Genomic DNA, 23,273 nt, shown 5'->3' on the forward strand with positions numbered 1-23,273 from the left:
TGTTCCTGAAAGTGTAGAAACACTGGATTTGGGGAATGTTGCAGAAATAGACCTCCGAGCTACACAGGACGAGAAAGTCTATAAGTCAATGTCTAGCATAAGGACGACAGTTCATACCACTGAAAACATTCAGAGGATAGATCTTTTTTTTTTTAATTTTTTAAGGTTTATTTATTTTTATTACAAAGTCAGATATACGGAGAGGAGAGACAGAGAGGAAGATCTTCCGTCCGATGATTCACTCCCCAAGTGACCGCAATGGCCAGTTCTGTGCCGATCCGAAGCCGGGAACCAGGAACCTCTTCCTGGTCTCCCACACGGGTGCAGGGTTCCAGGGCTTTGGGTCATCCTCGACTGCTTTCCCAGGCCACAAGCAGGGAGCTGTATGGGAAGTGGAACTGTCAGGATTAGAACCGGCGCCCATATGGGATCCCAGGGCGTTCAAGGCGAGGACTTTAGCCGCTAGGCCATGCCACCGGGCCCCAGAGGATAGATCTTAAGTGCTCTTGCCACAAATGCACACAAAAGTACATACAAGGTGGTGGGGTATTAATTTGCTAGAATACAGCAATCTTCATAACATGTTGATACCTCAAATATATACTATATAAAGAAATAGACAAGCAATAAAATATGCAAATAAGTAAAACAAGTGAGATGAGATCTGGATCGTAATATGGACACATGATGAACTACTGCTCAGAGAAGCAGCACCGTATATGGAGTGTCAAGGCAAAGCAACTATGTATGGACCACATGGTAAAGGTCCAAAGAACAGGGGTAGTCAGGTGGCCAGCAGCAACATGGAGGTTTGTCAGTGAATAGGACCTGGACCAGACTGCTGGCTGTGTATCGGACAGGAAAGAGATGTGGTTTAGTTAAGTAGTTAGATAGGTCTGTGTGAGCTGGAAGCCTCTGAAAGCCCCAGATGTCATATTATGCTCGTACTTATCAATCAGAATGCACCTGCTTCATCTGGAATCTAAAGAGGGACGTCTTGGAAATTTGGAAATTAAGTGGACTTAATGCAGGTATCATAGAATTCCCAGGTGTTTTCACACTTGCAGAGGTACCACCCCCCTACCCTTTCCGTGCCAGGATGTGGCTGGAAGAGCTGCACAGGGGCACCTCTCTGCACTCCCCCACCTCTCCTCCGACCCCTCATAACAGGTTATTTCTCCATGTGGGCAACCCACACTCAATGTGTGTGTGTGCGTGTGTGTTCACTTTCTCACATTATTGAATACAATTTTATCACTTGGCTCATGTTCTAAGTGTCTGCACTGAGTAATTTTACCTTTGTGTAGAACAAGAGCTGGAGTAAGATTAACACTCTTGCTTGTATCAGAGACAGAAATGGCTTCCCTCACTCTCCACAGTCTCCCCCACTTCCTCCCAGAAGTCCTTAGAACTCAGAGCATTTACCTTCAAAATTTCATCTGTGGGCACAACCCAACACAGGCTTGAACCAGCTTGTACGTGCTGGGGGTTGTTTTATTGTGCTGTGGTGAGGTGACACTTCTACATTCTTAAGAGCCCAGGCAACACTGCTTGGGACCGAGAAGGAATCAAAGCCACTATAGACTTGGAACAGTTCTAAACTGTGGCTTTCAATGTGATATTGAAATACGAAGCCGAGAAGCCACAAGAGCTTATGCAAATGTCACTACTTTCCTGCTTCCAGCACCTCTAATACTCTCCCAGGGCAGCTGCTGGACATAGGATGGGAGCATCACCCTGAGACCATTAAGACTGAAAGGAACCTTGGAGGCCACCCGGGACTGTGTCCCCTGGGACCCAGAACCGCAAATGGCTGAGGAGAAATAAGGCCAAAACCCAAGTGTCCTATTGCCCTCTATGACATAGTCGTTCTTTCTCTGTGCTTATGGAAAGGTTGTCAAGACTGCAAAAATAAAAATGCATTTCAGTTCAATACTGCAGACAGACTCTCTCTCTCTTTCTCTCTCTCTCTCTCTCTCTCTCTAATAAAGATACAGGTATGGGAAATGAAGCAGAATTCAAACACCACATTAAATACAGTTATTGAACAACACTAATTAAGCAGAATTACTTTAACAGGAAGGAAGATAAAGAATTTTTATTACCTTTACACTAAATTGGCCCTCAAAAACGCGTCTGTGTCCATGTGTTTCTTCAGTGTTACTTCCCTGGGAATTGTATTACATTTTTCTTTGTAGTTGGTTTCCTTTCCTTTCAGGACCAAACCTGCTGGGGGAAAAAAAATCCACATCTTATTTATCTTCACGTTTGTCATGGTTCTTTGTGTCATTTTTGGCACGGAATTGGTTCCTCCTAAGGTTTCAGCACAATGTTTACTCCTTATAAACATTTATGAAATCACAGAGCATAAAATAGCTTGCCTCCCACATATCTGCAACTTTTTCACCTTCACTACTTAAAGGACAAAAGTCAGGCAGCAAAATGAATATGCTGCAGCAATTGGAGAACTTAATAAACCACTTTTTAACAGAAAACAGCCTAGGGAGCTGTGGGCTCAGATGTGCAATTCGGAAATCCACATCACACAGATGAGTCTGAGCAGTTGAATTAAATCTTTCGAAACAAATTAAAAATGCAACCCATACCAAATTCAGCAGCATCAAACACAGCATCAGGTTGCATTTAATCCATTTCCCTTTCTGTACTCAATGAACTGTTTTGAGGCTGGAGGAGGCAGAGAGGCAGAGAGATACCCACAAAACCCTAAGGATTGCATTTGTTTACAACATTGAGAAGAAAACTGCCGATTTGCCTTCCTGTAAAGTGCAGGGTGCAGAAAAGGCTGCTGGACTCTCAGATGCCTCAGCTACAAAGTGAAAGGCACACCAGTGCCAGTCATTGGAAATGAGGAGGAAATTGGCACCAGCTGCAGCAATTAGGCAGGGACCTGCTTTGCACGTCACCTGCTGTCACCCCTCCCTGCATCATTTGGGCTTGCTTCTTGGTATTTTTGAGAATAAATGGACCTCGTAGCACAAGCACACAGAATTGTCCTTTTCCTTTCTTTTTCCTTCTTTCCTTTGCTCTTGGCTATCACTAACTCAGGAAAATCAGGGGCAGGAAGAACCAAAGACCAAACAGTCAAGGTACCTCCTACATTTCTCAAATACAGGGTTTAGGTTAGATAGAACCATAGAAATCAGTTCTGATATGAGAATTTCAATCGAACCTGTTCTTACTAAGAAACAGAATACACCACCCAAGGGAGACTCTGCCGATGAAGATGGAGAGTTGATTTGTGCAGGTACAATTGCCACTGACTGAATTCTGAACCTCAGCTGTACAACACAGCAAGTTCCTCTACAGAGATTCAACCTCACCAAGGGATGCCATCAAATAGTTCTAGAGTGCTTTCAACACAGGGCTAGCATGAGCATCCGGTGAAAGTTGAAGAAGCAGAGAGAACTATGCACATGTAGGTAGGTATTAATATTAAGGATGTTGGGCCCTGCGGCGTGGCCTAGCGGCTAAAGTCCTCGCCTTGAATGTGCCGGGATCCCATATGGGCGCCGGTTCTAGTCCCAGCAGCTCCACTTCCCATCCAGCTCCCTGCTTGTGGCCTGGGAAAGCAGTCAAGGATGACCTAAAGCCTTGGGACCCTGCACCCGTGTGGGAGACCTGGTGGAAGTTCCTGGCTCCTGGCTTCGGATCAGCACAGCACTGGCCGTTGCGGCTCACTTGGGGAGTGAATCATCGGACGTAAGATCTTCCTCTCTGTCTCTCCTCCTCTCTGTATATCTGACTTTGTAATAAAAATAAATAAATCTTTAAAAAATATTAAGGATGTTTATCAAAATCCATGTGTAAGAGAAACAAGACAATGAAAGTATTCATCCACTGGCAATGAATTAGCATGTTTCAGGGCCCTGAGCTAAGGTTGCTTTTTTCTCCCTTTTATTCTGTGTATAACAGCTGGCTATTGATACCCACATCAGAGGTGACTGGGGGGGCTTAAATGAGATAGTGTATTTCAGGCATCTTGTTCCACATCTCAGATGTAAAAGTCACTTCATAAAGGTGGATTGCACCTTCAACACATTGTCCTGAGACATCTTCATCCTTGCCATTTACCAGTAGGTGTTGCACACTGAATTCATGCATTGACAAGATTAGAAAACAGAAGAGTCACACTCAACAGTATGCTGTCAGTGCAACTGGCTGCTTCTGCTCTGGAGAAATCAGAGGCGAGACAAGAGCGTTCATCCTTCAAGTGTCTCTGCAGTAATTCCCCTTTCCCAGACGGATCACTCCCACTCTTTTCTCCTGGGGAAATATTTTTTTTCCTTATTTTTTCTACAGAGAGGAAGAGAGACAAAGATCTTCTGTCCAATGATTCACTCCCTAAGTGGCCACAATGGTTGGAACTGCACTGATTGAAAGCCAGGAGCCAGGAGCTTCTTCCAGGTTTCCCAGAACACAAGCAGGGAGCTAGATGGGAAGTGGGGCTGCCGAGATTAGAGCTGGCACCTATATGGGATCCTGGCACATCCAAGGAGAGGACTTTAGCCACTAAGCTACTGTGTCAGGTCCTCCTAGGGGAATGTTTTAAAGTTGCTTTTGAATTCCTTCTAACACAAGCAAGCACCACCAAAAGAGAGCTTCTGAGAATGAGGTAGCGCTTCCAGCTACAGACAAGAAATACCCTGCGCACAGAGACTGTTTTGTCTGGCATAAATAAGCACTAAGTATATACTTATCAAATGATTTCAGTCCTTTGGCCACTTGTGAAAGAAGAAGAGGTATCAAATTCAAGGTCTTTTCTCTCAACAATTTAATTGACATACCCTGCTTCATGTGTGTCAAAATCAGGTCACATCTGTTTTCATGCTCAGACCAAAAGTAACTCGGACCAAGTCAGTCCATCTTAATCTCATAAAGTGCCTGCCCTGTGATTAAGACCAAGAGTTTTAGGGGCAGATAGTCCAAAGTGGTTGTTTGTCTGTTGTTAATTCTTCTAATATCGCCTGCTAGAAGAAATTAGGTAATCCGGGAAGTTCACCATAGTATTCGACTCTGTGCTGTTTGTTCTGATTTACAGCCCTGAAAACACAGAATTCAGGTATCTAGAATGAAACCCTAATTGTGTCAGCCATTGCTATGACATTAAGATGAACACTGAGGCCCAGCTCAGTAGCCTAGTGTCTGAAGTCCTTGCCTTGTATGCGCCGGGACCCCATATGGGCGCTGGTTCTAATCCTGGCAGCCCCACTTTCCATCCAGCTCCCTGCTTGTGGCCTGGGAAAGCAGTCGAGGATGGTCCAAAACCTTGGGACCATGCACCTGTGCAGGAGACCCTGAGGAGGCTGCTGTCTCCTGGCTTCAAATCAGCACAACTCTGACCATTACAGCCACTTGAGGAGTGAATCAACGGATGGAGGATCTTCCTCTCTGTCTTTCCTCCTCTCTCTATCTGACTTTACAATAAAAAATTGAATAAATCTTTTTAAAAAAGACAATCATTGACAGTTCTAAGAGATTCTTAGGGAATGAGAGAGATGTTGTCTTTCTCTCTCTCTCTTTGGGACCATGCCCTTCCTCGTGACCCGTGTACCAAACAGGCAGCCATCTGTTACATTACAACAAGATACAGGACTTAGAGTGTATATGAACTCACAGAGCCACTCTACTAAGCCACGTCCACGGTGTTGGGAGGCTGAGTCGGCAAGTGCAGCATTCACCCTATTTTGTTCTCAGAGCCCTCTTCTTTTCTTCTTCTTTTTTAAGATTTACTTAAATGTTTGAAAGAAGAGTGACAGAAAGAGGAAGATACTGTACATAGGCAGAGAAAGAGAGAGAATCTTCCAAATACTGATTCACTCTCCAAATGACCACATCAAATGGACCAAAATCAGGGCTGTGGAATTCTATCTGGGTCTGCCACATGGGTGGCAGGAACCTAAGCACCTGGACCATCCAGCACCGCCTTCCAGGCACACTAACAAGGAGCTGAAGTGGATGTAGTGTTGAACCAGCTAAGGGATATCAGATATGAGATGCCAGTTTGAAAATGACGGGTTAGCCTATGGTGCCACAATATTGGTCCCCAGGAACTTTTTTTTACTCGTCTCTCCACTGGGCAGCCTGAGAACTCAAGCCTCGAGTTCCAGAGGTGACACTTGAGCAGAACCTCAAGAATGGAAAGGAGAGGGGATGAGTGCCCTAGGAAAGCAAGTAGACCAAAGACAGGGCAGTGGGGGACCCAGTGTTACAAGCATTCTCCATTTGACTGCACACAGAATTCAGGCAGGAGGTGGAAGGTGGATGAGGTAAACAGACAGGGCAATTCAAGGAGTCTGATATTGGGGCCAAGAGTTAAGGAAGCCATCATGATTTCCTTAAGATATAATCAAGTTGTCCCAGAAACATGCCATTTCTACCACGTTTTAGGCCTGAGGCGGAGAACTAGAAGCCACTGTCAACACTTCTGTGTCCTACAGAGCAGTTGTGGCCCCAGCATGGGCCCAGTGAACTTCTGCAATACAGCAGGGTAGACGGTTCTCTGTATCCTTAAGGCATCATCTCCCAGGCCAGTCTCCTGCATGCCATGCACTAATCCTAATACAGAACCAGGCTGAAGTTGTTCTAAGAGCCCCTAAACATATATTTAGGTCAGTCTTGAAAAATCAGGGAAATAACAGCCTGCGAGTGACTATCCAAGTTTCTATCTTGACAAGTACGTTCACTTGTTGATCTAATCAAGGAGGGCATGCTTGGCCATGATTTCCCTGGAGCAATCCTACTTGCTATCCTCAAACCTTGCATTATTTAGAACCACCCGGGGAGCCAGAAATCAAGTCCCTGTGTCAAGATCTGCTGTGATTCTGATCCCATCTGGGATGAGCAAAGAATGAGTACAGAAGCATGGAACCACTGAACCTGGTGAGCTTAGGGAGACAATCATAGTTCTGCATGGCTGCAACATGGAATAGAAAATGAATTGATCAACTTTGGCCTCAGGAGATGCCCTAAGATCACCACTACTTTGTGCCTTCAGGTCTATACTGTGGTCGATGTCCTGCAGTCACAGCAAAGCCAATCCTAAAAAAACAAACAAACAAAAAAAGCAAAAACTTCAACAAAGGGAAAATCAAGTGCCTAACTTTCCATTACCTTGTCCTTACCCAATTTTCACTCTTGTCTTTCCAGTACAATCTTGAAAAATGAAATGCCCAAGTTTGGAGAATATTTTCAAGATGAGCAACTGTTTCTTAAGACCTGTGATTAGGTTATGGGCTCCACCCTGAACTGTGCTATTGCGCAGGAGATCTCACCTGTGACCAAAAAAATCACCTTTGTCTGTAAAATGAGGGTAAAGATGAGCAGTTATCGTAGAAATGATGTGTTTCTCAAACTCCATCTTCTTTTTCCTCCTGGTTGGACCCCTGGCGAATATTTCCCAGTCTCTCTTGTAGCTAGGTAGGCCATGGGACTGAGTTCTAGCCAAGAAGGTGAGCAGAAATGATATGCAGCACACCCGGGCTTTTAAAAAGCCACGGCATCCTTGCCCTGCAAACATCCGTCCTTCTCCTCTCATCTGCCAGCGATGCAGAAGATCCGGGGGGACCCCAAGATCCCAGTGACTGTAGCATTACTCAAAAAGGAACCTGAGTCCTCTCCCTCCTCCTGTTCACCCTGTTCATACTGACACAAATAGGAAATCAGCTCTTAGAGTATAAAACACTGAAATCTGGGGTTATTTGTTGTGACAATCGATCTACACTAACACAGAAATGGTGATGATCAAATAATTTTTTTCCCTAAACGCAGTGTGAGGTACAAGTCAGTCAAATGTTTAGCAAGAAACAGCTATTTATTCCTGCATAGGTGACCTGTGTTAGGAATACAGACTTTTCCCTTTCCGTTTCCCCAGTCCTGCGTCTTCACTTTTGTCTAGCGACTAGGAAAGGTCTAGATGTCTAATGCTGCTTTGTCTTTAAGCCTGATCACAATTGATGCACTCACCACTCCTCTCTGGACCTTACTTTTCCAAGAGAATCTCCTTTCAGACATGGGGCTAGGGCAAATATTTCTACTGACATGATAACAGTTCTGAAATGAGTCAGAAGTATGAGGCGGTCCAGCTGGCACCGTTCATCACAGCTCCGTTTTTGCTTTCCCTGCCGTTCGGGCTGAAGGCTACAGGGTTGAGAGTTAAATTAGTTTGAGAGCTGACTTGGATGAGCAGCACAATCTGCTTCATTGGAGAAAACATTTCATAAAAACTGTCCCTGCTGAATTCGCCCGAAAATTCCACATTTTAATTAGACACTGGGGGACCAGATGGATGACAAAAGGAATTTAAGGTAACAAGGGAGCAAGTGCTCAAACACTAAGGCTAAAATCATTAATTGTATGATCAGGTGGCCACTTACGCCCCAAGATTTGAGAAGCGCCAGTGGGCTCCCCTACAGCCCTCAGACATCTCCTGTCTGCATGTCAGCAACACCTGGTTGTTAACTGCAAGGTTTCAGCATTCCAGGTCCCTGCGTATGATCGCCTGCCAGGCAGGCTTGCATGTACAGATGAAGCTCCACGGAAACAAGCGATCTGCACAGCTTGTAAAGGCCAGGGCTAGAACTCACCCCCACATCCAGGCTTTGAGGTTTTCTGCCTGTATTAAAACTTCATCTCCTTGGATGAAATGCTTCCTAAGTAACTGACTATGCAAGCAAAATCCTTCTTGAATCTCAGCATGGAAGTGGAATTGTTCTGGCTGAAGTATGTTTATGGAAGATGATGTGGGGAGAAATGAAGGATGGAGAAGCAGAAGCAACATCCAAAATCAGTCTAAGATACTTTAGGTTAAAGCAGTTGTTCTTCACTTAAATGTGGATAACCTTGGAAGACCCCAGCAGCTACTCATAGCTTGTATCCCATCAGAACATGCCCCACTCTCTTAGAGGACAGAAGAGCAAACCCAGAAGAAATGGCTCTGTCAATGTTTCTGCTCAAAGAAGGAATCTAAATTCTTCTGTACGGGGTGGGTGTTTGGCATAGTAGTTAAGGAACCTACTTGGGACACCTGCATCCCATACCTGAGTGCTTGGGTTTGAGTCCCAGCTCCTCCACCTCTGATTCAGCTTGATGGTAATGTGCACCACGAGATGCAGCAAGTGATGGTTCAAGTAGCTGGTTCTTGCCACCCACATGGGAGACCCTTATGGAATTTGGGGCTATTAGTGTTAGCCTGCTGATTCCTTGTTGCAGGCATTAGAGGAGTGAGCTTATGAATGGAAGATCTTTCCGTGTGTGCGTGTTATGTGTGTGCGTCTTTCTCTGTCTCTCTGCTTTACAAATAAAATGAAGAGAAAGGGGCTCGCTTGTGCAATGGCTCAATGGCCACATCCTCACCTTACAAGCACCAGGACCCCATATACGTGTCAGTTTGTGTCCTGGCTGCTCCACTTCCCATCCAGCTCCCTGCTTGTGGCCTGGGAAAGCAGTCCAGGACGGCCCCAAAGCCTTGGGACCCTGCACCTGCATGGGAGACCAGGAAGAGGCTCCTGACCTCTGCTCAGTTCCAGTCATTGCAGCCATTTGGGGAGCAAACCAGGGGTTGGAAGCTCTTTCTCTCTGTCTTTCCTTCTTTCTGCAAATTTGATATGCCTTTCCAATAACAAAGAAGTAGATAAATAAATAATAAATTTTTTAAAAGATGAAAAATAATTTTCTTAAAAAGTATTCTATAGCTGATGGATTGTACACTTCTTGAACATTAGTGCTTTAAAACTAGTAATACTGAAACTGAGACAGTCCCAAATAAAAGAAAATCCCAACCCAAGGTAGTCTTATTTCTCCTTAAAGTGTGATTTTTATATTCTAGAAATATTAAGAGTTCCTTGCAGTTGCCAATTTTTAAAGAAGAAACATGAGTCTTATATAAATAGAGAAGGAACATGTGCTGGTGATTTATTAAACTAATTAATGAGGAATGCTAAAACTTCCCAAAGCTAATTAGGATACAAGCAGTTGGAGAACCAATGTTGGAGTAAAGCTGCTGGACCAGATAAAAGCACGAATGTTGCCCAGGTAACAGAGCCATGACCCTGAAGACTGTGCTTTGTATCTTTCAGAAGTTATTTATATCTCTACTGGGCACAAGTCTACAAGTTCGGAGTCTCTTGTCCATCAGTAAACACAAACTCAAACATCTACTTTTTGACCCCCAACATTACATAATCTTTGGGCAGATTGGGCAGATTGGGCAGAATCTTAGTGGCAGCCCACGGTGACACTAAGGGGCCATTCTGCTCCCCCTGCTTTCTTGCCAAGGGTTGAATCACAGCGGTTCAAGTTAGGTCCAGGTCAAAATTTTCCAGATAAAACTCTGGGTTACCTTTAAATATGTGAATGTGTTTTTACAATAAGGAAATGAGAAGGAAAAGGGGAAGGAAAAGGAAAGTAGCAAGGACATTTGCATACATTTTTTAGGACTACCATTCTCTGACTTATTTTGAGATTACATTCCCTAATAAACCCAGTAAATGGACCATATTGTAAGTTGATATTTAATTTAGTGCCCACAATTCCCAAACATCCAGCTTAGTGTTTCCCCTCCATATCCTCACTGCTGCTGCCCAGCCTCATGGGAGACAACCACACCACTCTAGAGAAAGGGCAAGAATGAAAGCAAGGTCACGGTGAATGGTCACTGCTTTCACACTACTGTAAAGTTGACAAACCACAAGTTGAGCCATCACAAAGATCAAAGATTGTCTGTACCACAGACTAGCTGGCTGGCTTACACAACAAAAATTCATTTTCCCGGTGTTGTGGAAAGGCCAAGTGTTCTGGTAGTCCAACATCAAGGTGTTGACACTGTTGGTTTCTCCTAAGGCCTTATGAGTTGGCTTATCAACATTTTCTCCCTGTGTTTAACAATGACCTTGTCTTGTGCATGTATGGGCCTCTGGCATCTCTCTCTCTTTTTCTTTTTCTTTTTTTTTCCCCCCTAAGGACAGCAACCCTATTGCATTAAATCCTGCCCTGCAACCTCATTTAACCTTAATCACTTTTTCAAAGGTCCCCTCTCCAAATACAGTTTCATTGGAGGTAAGAGCAATTCATGAAATTTATATCTACAGTTTTAATTTTTATCTGTATTTATCTTGAAGGCAGAGTGATACAAAGAGAGAGAGAGAATTTTTTTTCATCCATTGGTTCATAGTCTAAATGACTTCAACTGTCATGGCTGGGCCAGGCTGAAGCCACGATCCAGGGACTATATCTCCCATGTGTGTTTCAGGGATAAGGAACTTAAATCATTGTCTTCTGCCTCCCAGGAAGCTGGATGGGAAGCAAAGTTGGGTCTTAATCCTAGAAATTTTGATACGGGGTTCCAAGTGGTGTCTTAACTCATGCTCCACAAAACATGTTCCTCAACAAATAAATTAGAACAGGAATGCAATTCAGTCCATATTGTTTATTTGGCACTTTCTTACTGCTAAGAATTTCTCAGTGCTAAGACATACAAGTGTCTTGAATACTTGAATCTTCCAATCTGGAGAGATGAATGCATTTCACAGGTGTGACTCGGGGGTTTATAGCTGGCCAAGATCACCACCCATGTAGCAAGTGGCAAGGCTGGTATCTGACTCCTGGGAGACCACATCACCAGCAGTCAAAAACAAACTGGGATGTTCATGGAAGTGCTTGGGAAGGTTCCACACCCTCAACACTCACATTCCTTACACACTCACACGGGCTATTGGTTGTAATCCTCTGACCCTTAAGATATAAAAGGGCTTAGGATATTGCCTTCCAGGACAGCATCACCTGGAGAAGCCATAGCAACAGAGACACAGGTGCAGGCAGTGTTGTACGAATGAGGGTTTCAGGGTCCAGTGAGAGTGGTGGAAATCAGTTACCACGCTGTAATGTGGGAGAAGGGCACAGGCTGCAGGCCTGCGATTGAGGTTGATGGGGGAAAGCCTGTAAGGGTTCTGATAAGTGGGAGAGAGTCTGAAGCACTTTCTTCATTCCCTCCATTCCTCATACTCTCACTCCTTTAACATTTATTGAGCTCCTTCTGTTGAGAGCGCTGTCAGCTTCTGGCAGATTTCTGACTCCTAGCAAGGATCTCTTAGGTTATTCTACTGAAAAATGTCTTACTGGAAATAACCGCATCTCCCACTCTTGTCTCTGCAACAAGTGCCCTTGGTAGGAAATGACTGCGGGCACTATCTTGTGTTCAAACACTACTGCTTTTGGCATTGGCTAGGTTGATGACCTATTTATTTCACTTCTGCAACCTGTTTCCTCATACAGAAAATGGACGTATCCATAATGCCTGCCCCACAAAACCTTCAGGAGAAGTAAAGGACACAGTGTAATATTTGTACAAAGATTCCTAGCACAGTGCTTAACATGCACACACACCCCAGGCAGGCATGGCAGCTTCTTCTTGTTTGTCATTGTTTTCCTTAGATGTCATTTTCAAAACACTTGGTCTTGTTTTGGGGAATTCCTAGAAAGCACACAAGAGTTTTCCCAGCTTCCTTGGGGAGGAGGAAGTTGAGGTGGGACACCGGTCCTCCTGCTGTCACCTGACACATTATAGGGAGGCTGTCCAGATCGATCCAGGAAAAATCGGAGATCTTGGGCTTTCCCAGGCAGTTTCCCAACACCTGCATCGTGACACTGTGCTTCTGGAGCTGTAGCTACCGCTCCCCCGCCTGACGACGCCCTTCAACACACGTGACTTCCATTTGGTTAATTGCTCTTTGCCATCAGACGATGGAAAGATTGAAGGCAGGAACTCCCTGGGTCTCATGCCCGGTGTTGCCCCATGCTGCACATAGAGGATGCATTAACATCTGTTGAATGAATGAACTGAGGCAATTCCACAAAGTGCAAAGTAAGACTCAACTTGTTCAGTTTAGAAACAGATTCAGAGCTTACTTAGCTGGGTGTTGAGTGCCATAGTTACAGGCACAGGTGGGATGATGAACCCATATCCATAATTGTTCACTTTGACCTTGGCTCAAAAGTTCAGGACCCGGGGGATGCTGTCTTCCCCTGTGGGCTTCAGCTGAGTGTGGAGGCTCTCATTCTGGAGCCCCTCTGAGGCCAGGCTGCACCCCAGAAAAGGGATGGAGGAAAACACTGTCCCACATTGTGTTTCTCCAGATTTGCCTCACAGCACAAGAAGAGTGCCTACTGCAGAAACTCAGGCATCAACAACTGGATCCCACCCCGGCCTAGTTTCTCCTCCTACTTCCCTCCCTTGGTTGTTCAAGCATCTTCTGGAGAGGGCGCTGATGTCACAGGGGGCTGTGAACAGCAGCAGACAGGTTGGGATAACAGTCACTATGTGTTGTGCTTTCTTACATTATCTTCAAGGCAATCTCTTGAAGCAAGCACCCATGTGACCAACCTCCTTGCTATCCATGAGAAATTGAGGACAAAAAAGGGATAAAAACTCGCCCAAGGTCACTCAGCGGTTACACGGCAAATCTGGGGCTTGTGCTGAAACCCCCACACTCAGCTACTTTCTCCGGGTTGTGGTGAGCCAAGCAGTTCCCCAGGCATCCCCACAGAGAGCCTCTGGGGCCAGAATAGGACTGGCTTGGCATTTCCTTGCCCCAAGCATCATATAAACAAAGCATACTAGACAGACATTTCAAAGGACGCTTGCTTTACATGGAGAAGGCCGCCATAACTGTCTGTAGATGTATCCACTTCAGAAATAAAGAATCACGAGATGAGCATTTGGGAAACAGAGAGAAGTGGGTTTGAAAACAGAATATATGGTCTTGAGCAAATCATCCAAGCTCTGTAAGTCTCCGTACAGTTGAGAAGACATGAAATGATCAACCGAGACAGTGTCCGGAGGTCCTGCAGGTCTCATTCAGCCCCCTCCATCACTCTGTATCTGGGAATAAAGGGCAGTGGGGTCAGCTGCGGGGCTGGGGCAGAGATCGGATGCCTCCCCAGCACCTCACACCCAGCCCGGCCCCAGACTCAGAAGCGCTAATCCCATGCTCATTACCACTTCTGTCATCTCTTGGCTATTTTCTGGGGTCAAATTCCTAGCTTCATTCCTCCCCAAATTAATAGGCGCAATGCAGGTCACAAGTCATGGGCAGCAATGGAAAGCTCTTAGTTCTTCCAGAATGAGAGTAGAAGCTAAGCCAAACAAAATAGAATCCTTCTAAAGGCATAGGACAAAAGCCAAAAGCCTGAAATTCAACATCATGGAGTTCAAGTTTCTGAAGCATGAGCAATCTGCATGATTTTTCATTTTTACTTTCAGAATCTTAAACCATAAAACAAAAGAAGAATGTAATGGTCCTAAAAGAATTAAGGCACATTCTTTAAAAAAAGAAAAGAAGTGTCCAAAACTATTTTGGGAATGAGTCAAGCATAAAGTAGAAGAAAAAAGAGTAAAAAAAAATTAATATTATATCTCGAAACTAAGCCCAACTTGAAGGTAATGCCTCTTAGAGCACTGTCCATGTGGGAAAAGAAGATCAAGTTCCTCCTGGGTCCTGACCCCTGCCTTCCATCTGGCCCAATCCCTGCAGTGGGGTTACAGTCATCTGGGCGGGAGTAAACCAGAGACAGAAGCTGTGTCAGTACCCACCCTGTGTGTGTGTGCGTGTGTGTGTGTGAGAGAGAGAGAGAGAGAAAGAGAGAGAGAGAGAGAGAGAGAGAGAGAGAGAGAGAGAGAGAGAGAGACTGTCTTTCAAATAAATAAGTAAATCTTCAAAAAAAGAATCAGGTCAAGCATTTGGCACAGCAGTTAAGACACCACTTGAAAAACCTGCATCCCATTTGGCAATGCCTGGTTTGAATTCCAGCTTCCTGCTTAAGCACCCTTTGACGCAGCAGATGACAGCTTGGGTTCTTGAGTCCTTACCGCACATGTAGCAGGCATGATTTGTGTCTGGGATCCTGGCTTCAGCCTGCCCTAACCCTGGGTTTTTTTCTTTTTAAGATTTATTTATTTAGGCAGATTAGATTTACAGACAGAAAGATCTTCCATCCACTGGTTTTCTCCCCAAATGGCCACAATGGCTGGAGCCCATAATCCAAGGCTGGAAGCCAGGAGCTTCATCTCGGTCTCCTAGCGGGTACAGGGTCCCAAGACTTTGGGGCCATCCTCTGCTGCTTTCCCAGGCCACAAGCAGGGAGCTGGATGGAAAGTGGAGCAGCCAGGATATGAACTGACACCCATACGGCATCCTGCTGTTTGCAAGGTGAAAACGCAGCCATTGAGCCATTGCGCTGGGCCCCAACCCTGGATTTTGCAGGCATTGGGGGAATGAACCAGCAGATGAGGATTTCCAATGAAACAAACAAAAAAAGAATAGAAATTAAAATTTATTTTAAAAATCCTGGGCTCCCTTGATTCTATATACTTTTTATTTAAACCTCATGCTCTACCTTTTGGTTAACCTTACTTGTGTTTTGTGTCCGCTTTAGCAGAATTCGGCCTCCTGGAGCTCACTGATTAGTTTGCAGAACAATGCACATGGGGCCTGCTCTGTTCTCCACTGTGAACACTTCTCTAAGTGGAATCCCCGAGCGTTTGGGACAGCTTTCAGTGAGTGCAGAGGTCCCCAAGGGAATGGCAGGACATTAATGGTTTCCAGCCTGACAAACTCAAGTAGCACTTCCTAGCAAGGATGATGAAATGGTCCACTGTGTTTCTGAGCAACTCCCAAAAAGGCTATTCTGCCAGGAGCTGCTATCCACAGCATCTAATTGGGATTCTGGGCTCAAAGCAATGACAAGCCCTCACCCTCCTGCTTTCTCTGGGTTCCGCTCCGATGACACTTGCTCCACTAATTTTTCCTTCCTTCTTTGGAAGGTTCCGTAGGCATCTAGGAATAGTCACAAGTGACATTTATCTATTCACCAGCCGCAGGGTTGTGGCGCACGATAAAGTAGGAGGCAATGAGCTTTCCGGTTTTTCTGCCTCTATAGCTCTACCTTCCAAGTAAAATAAATTTTTTTTAAATCCCACCCCAGATCAATTAAACCAAAATGTCTAGGAAGATGACCCAGGCATGAGGTGTTCTTTTACATTCCCGAAGTGATTCCAAAGTGGATCTAAATTCGAGAATTATACTGTAAAACACACGTATTGATGTTTCACTGTACATACGTAGAAAAAAAGTCTTTTCAAGGTGGGCATTGTGGCACAACAAGCTAAGCCACCACTTGTGACGCCAGCATTCCGTATCAGAGCAGTAGACTTTGGCTGCTCTGCTCCCATGCACGTTCCCACTGATACACTCGGGAAGGTGACAGGTGGTGGCCTAAGGCTTGCACCTGGCCACCCATGTATGTGGCCACCAGGATGGAGTTCCTGACTCCTGGCTCATGCCTGGACCAGACCTGGCTGTGCAGTCATTCACAGAGTAAACCTGCTTCTCCCTATTCCTCTCAGCCTTTCAAACAAATAAATATTTACAAAAACTTATTTTCCATTGTAATCTTCAATATTTTCCTTTCAGTACTGAAAATATGGAAGAAATTTTTTAACTAGAATCATATCATTTTCACTACCTGCTGCATTTACAACTGCATTCATGCCTCCATTGTATGATCATCCTTTAGGAAGGTCAGATTTTGCCATTAAATTGATTTATCCTAGACCATGAGGAATGTTTGGCAAAGAAGGGGTTAAGATAATAACCAGTCTAGCTGCATGTTGGGAGTTGTAGTACAACCCTGATGCCTAGCCAGGGAGGCGCTATTGGCTGCCAAAGCAACACAGCGTAGACCACATTCCACAGACCTATGAGAAAGGTAACGTACAGCAACATTTAATGCTGCTGACGTCAGAGTCAGGATACCTGGATGAGGTTCCGGCATCCACTCTGCTTTTGGCAGCTGTGCTAAACTTTCCTTGGAGGAACCCTCCCTCTCCTATCACATCCCTTTAAATGGCATCACCAGTTAAAGTGCCCTGCTTTCTCACAGAGAACGGGCAGGCATCTGGCCCAGGCTCAGCCCACCAAACTGCATTCTTGGGGGAATAAATAAGGGATGAGAATTGGTTGGACTGAAATTTATAAGAAAAAAAATGAAATTCTACCATTTGCAGCAAACGGATGCAACTGAATCTGGAAAGACAACCACTGCACATTCTCTTTTACATGTGGGAAATTAAATTTTAAAACCAAATCAAAAAGAAAATAAATGCCTGTGTGTGTATCAGTATTGCTGCAAGTATGGCTTTGTAAAACGTTATTTTGTGTATTTGTTCAATCAGTGATTAAGAATGTCAAGGATCTGTGATTAATTTGAAATTTACTGTATGTGGTAAAATGGCCATTTTTTCAACTCAACTACTGTTCATAGGCATGATGTGTATATCCACTAGACTAGAGTCTTTTTGCCTTGTACTTGTTAGATTTCTTTTCTGGTGTAATAAGCCTTTTTACTCTGACAAAAATTTACAAAATCTCACAAACTGATGAAAAAGAAAGAAATGGAAGGCGGATGGGAGGGAGGAAAGGGATGAGGAAGGGAATATCACTGTGTTCCTAGGATTGTCTATACATGACACTGAATATGCTAAAAACTAATGTTACGATAAAAAAGGACATTGGAAAAAGGTACCATTTGGTCAGGATTCATCTGTGGACACTGTCCATTTGCTGCAACCACCTGGTGACCCTGCTCTCCTGAGTTCCTCCATTCCTAAGTCTTGGCTTATCCTTCCTTGGATTCCGGAGTCATTCCATCACCATGACAACAGTTCCTTTTAAACTTATCTTGGCACAATTTGTCACGTAAAGGCTCCTAAGGGACAGCCACGCCTAAGTAATATTTACTTGAAAGCAGAGTTACAGAGAAGGGGGCAGTGGGGAGCAGGGAGAGAGAGAAAGGGACAGTTTTTCATCTGCTGGTTCATATCTTAAATGGCCACAACTCTCAGCCCTGGACCACATGGAAACCAAGAACCAGGAGCTTCTTCCAGGTCTCCCATGTTGATACAGGGACCCAGGCATTTGGGCCATCCTCTACTGCTTTCCCAAGTGCATTAGCAGGAAGTTGGGTCTGAAGTAGAGCAGCCAGGACTTGAATTGTTGCCCATGTGGGTTGCTGGCACTGCGGGTAGTGGCTTTACCCACTACATCATGACACCAGCCCCGCCCCCCAAGTAATCTTAAAAATCTGGTCCTTTGCTGTTTGTCCTTCCCACTATATTCTATGGAACTGCCAATAGGCGAGTGCTTTCTTTGTGACGTATCTTCCACATGCATGATTACTAATCCTAACATCAACACAAAGATGACATTCGCAAGTCTGCTTAATCAATGAGGCAAAAAAAGACACAGAGAAGCCAAACAGCTTGCCCAGGCACAATAATATTCTGATAAGTAACAACAGAAACAACAGTACAACAGATCTATTCGCTGCTGCCAATCCACAGTTACTGGAGTCAAGGTCCCTGTGTCCCTGATATTTCAGACTTCTTGGGAAGGTGAAGATCTTCAGCACCTTCCAACGTATTTGCCTTTCTTTGTTTATTTTTCCAAGGTTGAGGCTTATAAATTAATAATAAGAAACAGTTACATTACAAGCAGGTATGCACGCACACACTAGAAGAATGAAAATAAAGGTGACACAGAGCAACAGCATACTCATAGGGCACTTCATTTCATTTAAAATGGTTTCATTTTTTGTATAAGAAAGATTTATTACATTTATCTGAAAGGCAGTTACAGACAGAGAAGGAAAAAGAGAGGGAGATCTTGTATCCACTCCTCAAATGCTGCAATGAGGACTGGGCCATGAACCTAGAACTTCCAGCCTCTCACCTGGGCACAGGTCTAGGCACTTGTCGTGTTCCATCGCTCTCCCAGGCAGGTCAGCAGGGAGCTGAGTGTGAAGTGGAGCAGCCAGCACTTGAACCAGGGTCCATATGGCACGCCGGCATTGCAGGTGGTAGCGTTACCCACTAAGCCACAATGTGGATTCCTGAACAGTTTCATTTTCAAAGTTGTACTTGCACCCACTACACTGACTTCCTGTCACACATTTGCATTTGACCATCAACTTCACACACCCTGTTCCAAGGGTGGGTGCACGCCCTAGCAGGCAAAGTTAGGATGCTGGCTACAATGCCAGACCTATAGTTCCTGGTTTCTATTCTTAGTTCTGGCTCCTGACTCCAGCTTGTACCTGATGCAGACCTTAGGAGGCAACAGTGATGGCTCACAGCTTTGGGTTCCTGCCACCTGTTAGCGTTCCTAGCTCCTGGCTTTACCCTGGTCTAGCTCTAGCCATTGTGGGCATCTAGGAGTGAGCCAGTAGGTGGGAGCTGTATTTCTGTCTCTTTGCTTGTCAAACAAATAAAAAAAAGTATTTTAAAACCCTGATTTACTGAGAAAGCTGCCTAAAATGACGCTAATTTGCATGCCTGTGTGTTTGTAAAAGGAGGTAAGGCCAAGCTTGATCTTTTTAGCCTTGTAATAATGATTTGTTTACTTACACAGTGTGTGTTTCCTAGGCCACACCGGCCTGCAGGAGAAACACTGGAGTCAGAACCGCGGCACGGGCTGTTCCTCTCATTCTGCTTTCAATGACTTCTGCAGAACCATCAGTGCCTTCTCCGCCAGGCCTTGCTTCCCAGTGTCCTCACAGTGCTTCAAATATTCCCCTACACTCCTCAGATTACTTTCCTACTGCCCTGATTCCCAGCTGGGAGCACAGGATGGTCCCTCTGAGCTCTGCTGGGCTGTCACTGCCACATGGCCACCAAGGCTGCGAAAAAGAATTCCGAAGACTTTGCCGATGTCTGAGCCTGGGGTCAGCATGGGGACACTGTTTGGCACATCTTCACAGCAAATCCTGAAGCCACCAGGGTGCGTAGTGTGTCCTGAAAGAGACACACACGCAGTGCAATGGTACCCAATGATCAGAGAACTTGCTTTGTATAGAGATGTCAGTCTAGACTTTCTGAGTCCCCCCTTCATTTGTTGATGGCCAAGGGCAGGCAGTGGTCTGAGAGAAATCTCCATCCTGTATTTACAACCTTCCTTTTCTTATTTTGATTCTTGGACTGATCACTGGTGCTCTCACTTTTACCGTGACTGGCGAGCTCCCTCTTTCTCAAGAGGCCACCTGCTTCTTCTGATGGCTAGGCTCTTGGCAATACCAAGCCACCAGCCTGCTTCCTAAAGTGGACATAGACTCTAGCTAACCTCATTTCTATTTGAGAATGCTGCTTTCCAGGCACCGGGAGTCACACATTCAGAATTCAAGTCCTGTTGGAACCACCATGACAGTGAGGAGGAGGAGGAGTGAAGGGGGGAGAAGGAAGAGGAGACATCTTTCGCATGTGTCAGACCCCATGCCAAACACTTCACACCCATTCTTTCACTTCCTTCTCTCAACAAGTCTATGTGCTATGTACCGTTACCATCCTCACTTTACAGAGGAGAAAATGGGGGGTTAGCAGGCAAGCTAGGCTTGCGGTGACTTGGCTGGCAGGGTGCAGAGCCAGTCCTAGCTGTTGCACAGCTGCTGCTACAAGCTCAGCCAAGCCTCCCAGCACTCCTGGGCCTCCTTCCAGCTCAGCTTCCGTGCTTTCTGGGCTGCTCTCCCGAGGCCCTGACCATTATCCACAGGTGTACTGCCAAAGCTTATCTAAAGGTTTCCATGTTGACGCAATGCTCTCAGTCCCCACCCTCCCACATCTCAATCTGTGTGTGCTCCCTGGGCTTCCCAGCCTCTGCCTCCTCTCCTGGCCTCTTAAGAGCACCACACAACAACCTGCCCTTGCCTCCTACACCCTCTCCTCAGAACCATTCCCAGAGCCACAAGCAAGTTTCTGGTCCCCAAAAAGAGGCCAGCACCCCACATGACATGGTTAAACTTTGGCCTGACCTTAGTGGGTGTTTTGACTGAATAAAGAATTCAAGTCTGGGCTTTGAATGCCATAGAGCAATAAAAAGTTACTGTCTTTCCAGAATGGCCATTGTAATCTGACCTGAACATCCAGTCCATCCATCCTGCCCTCTGCCCCCTCCCCCTGAGAAATTCCCCCCTGAAAAATTTTCCACTGACAAACTGAATTATGGTTCAACTGTGGCCAGATTTCTTACCCTTATCCATTTGCCCTCTCAGCTTTACCAAGTTAAGACTGAAAGAGAGGGGCCAGTGCTATGTGCAGGTTAAGCTACCATCTGCAATGCCAACTTCCCATACCAAACGCTCCACTTCTGATCCATTTCCTTGCAAATGTGCCTGGGAAAACAGTAGAATGTGGCCTGACTGCTTGGGACCCTGCACTCATAGGGGAGACCCTGCTAGAGTTCCCAGCTTCAGCCTCGTGTAGGCTGGCTGTTGTAGCCATTTGGGAAATGAACCAGCAGACAGCAGATTTCTCTCTCTCTCTCCTCTTCCTTTCAGGGAAATAAAATAGAACTTTTTTTAAAAAAAAAGATTTGTTTATTTTTATCTGAAAGACTTTTACAAAGAAAGGAGAGACAGAGAGAGAGGTTTTCCATCCACTAGTTCACTCCCCAAATGGCTGCAGTGGTCAGAGCTGAGATGATCTGAAGCTAGGAGTCAGGAGCCTCTTCTGGTTCTCCTATATGTGCCATTGCCGCTGCTTTCCCAGGCCATAAACAGAAAGCTGCATCAGAAGTGGAGCACCCAGTGCTCTGCCTCCCTTCCAGCTTGCTACTTGTGGCCTGGGAAAGCAGCAGAGGACGGCCTAAAGCCTTGGGACTCCTGTGCGGGACCCCTGGAAGATGATGAACCTGCCACCATGACACCCCAACAAATCTTTTTCAAAGTATGTTTACTAAAAAAATAAGAGTCCTAGACTGCTCACTCTTCTCTGACTTGTGTCTACATAGCACACAGCTAAGGGCTGATCAAACAATTTGAATCTGGGGCACACATCTCATATCCACGTGCCCGGTTCAAGACCCATTCCACTCCCAGTCCTAACTTCTTGCTAGTGTGTGCCCAAGAAGGCAGAAGGAGATGCCTCAAGTAGCTTTTGCCTCCTAGCTTTTGCCTGGCCTACCATCAGCCACTGCAGGCTTTTAGGGGAGTTAACCAGCAAATTAGAGGACTCTGTCTCTCACTTTTTCTCTTTTTAAATAAATTTCTTTTTATTTGAAAGTAATCTTCATAATTTGATATATCTGAAAGTGCAGTGGAGGGTATGCATTATTCTATTGGACAGTACTGCTCACTGTGACCAGGTATCTGCCACGGTGTCTCCCACGCAGGGTGACGGCTCTGCCACTGATTGTACCACCTCTACGTACCTCAGTTTCCCCATTTGTAATGTGCAAGGATTGGATCCAAGATCTCTGAGGTCCCCAAAACTTGTCAGAGTTTTTATCCTGAAAACACAAGATGCATTGTTTACAATTCAGACAATTCAGGCAGTAGCTACTTGAGTGAAGAGGATCCCCGGTAAAATTCTTACCCCCTCATTCTTTTATGGAGCAAGTCTGCACTGTGCACTTGAAGCAGAATCTCATTTACAAGCGTCTGCCTTGCAGCCAGCATTCAGTGATATTTTCACTGTTTGAAGTGAGGCTTGACACAGGTCACAGTCCATCATCACCAGCACGGCCTCCCTGCTCCTTGGAGTCCTTGCCAGCAAGGGAGTCATGGAACCTGTTTTAAACCTGCAAAATACATTCACAACCCTTTGGAAACTGGCCTGGTGTTAGCAACTTACAAGTCGTTTGGAAACACAAAGTAGTGAGAGGACTGCTTGGCCTGAACCTTGGCTAAGGTACCCCTTGCTCCCCACATTGAGGGCCAGCCTCTGTGCCTGCTCTTCCCCCACCTGGTACATGCTCACCAGTTTCCTGTGTCATCCCTCCCTGTAGGGGGACTCAGGTTGCCCCCTGCTGCTTCAGGGCATTGTCCCCTGACTTTTCTTGACCAAGCCATGGCTCTGTGTTACATCACCAAGATGCCAATTGCAATTCCCTTGGACAGGTATGTGGCTACTCCGCACAGCACTCTGTGCACCTTGCTGGTCCCTTGCATGCTAGACTCCATCCAGGTGCTGGGTTCCTTGCAGTATCTCCACCTTCCTGGAAATTATAGTCTTCTTGGGTATGCAGACTATCATGAAATAAGGAAGGAACATGACTCCCACTGACTTGTCCTCACAGAGCTGAATAGAGAATCAGACCCAGGCGAAGGTTAAGTATGAGGCCTGGTGTCAGAAACACAGGGTAGATGGCAATGTACCAAGTTCCAGAACTGGAGGAGTTTGTGTTATATGCACACATTTGCCCAAACAACCCTAA

The 23,273-nt window shown here is 45.4% G+C and overlaps 1 protein-coding gene across 1 annotated transcript in view; it reads right to left on the reverse strand.

The window, feature by feature from the left end:
• Positions 1-2,226, reverse strand: part of LOC101531161 (protein FRA10AC1) — a 48,088-nt gene extending 45,862 nt beyond the window's left edge. The window contains exon 1 of the mRNA XM_058672056.1: positions 2,106-2,226. The gene's annotated coding sequence lies outside the window, so the exon portion shown is untranslated. The remainder of the gene's footprint in view (positions 1-2,105) is intronic.
• Positions 2,227-23,273: the final 21,047 nt, after the last annotated feature.

The sequence above is a fragment of the Ochotona princeps genome, chromosome 13, assembly GCF_030435755.1.
Source record: "Ochotona princeps isolate mOchPri1 chromosome 13, mOchPri1.hap1, whole genome shotgun sequence".
Taxonomy (NCBI): Eukaryota; Metazoa; Chordata; class Mammalia; order Lagomorpha; family Ochotonidae; genus Ochotona; species Ochotona princeps.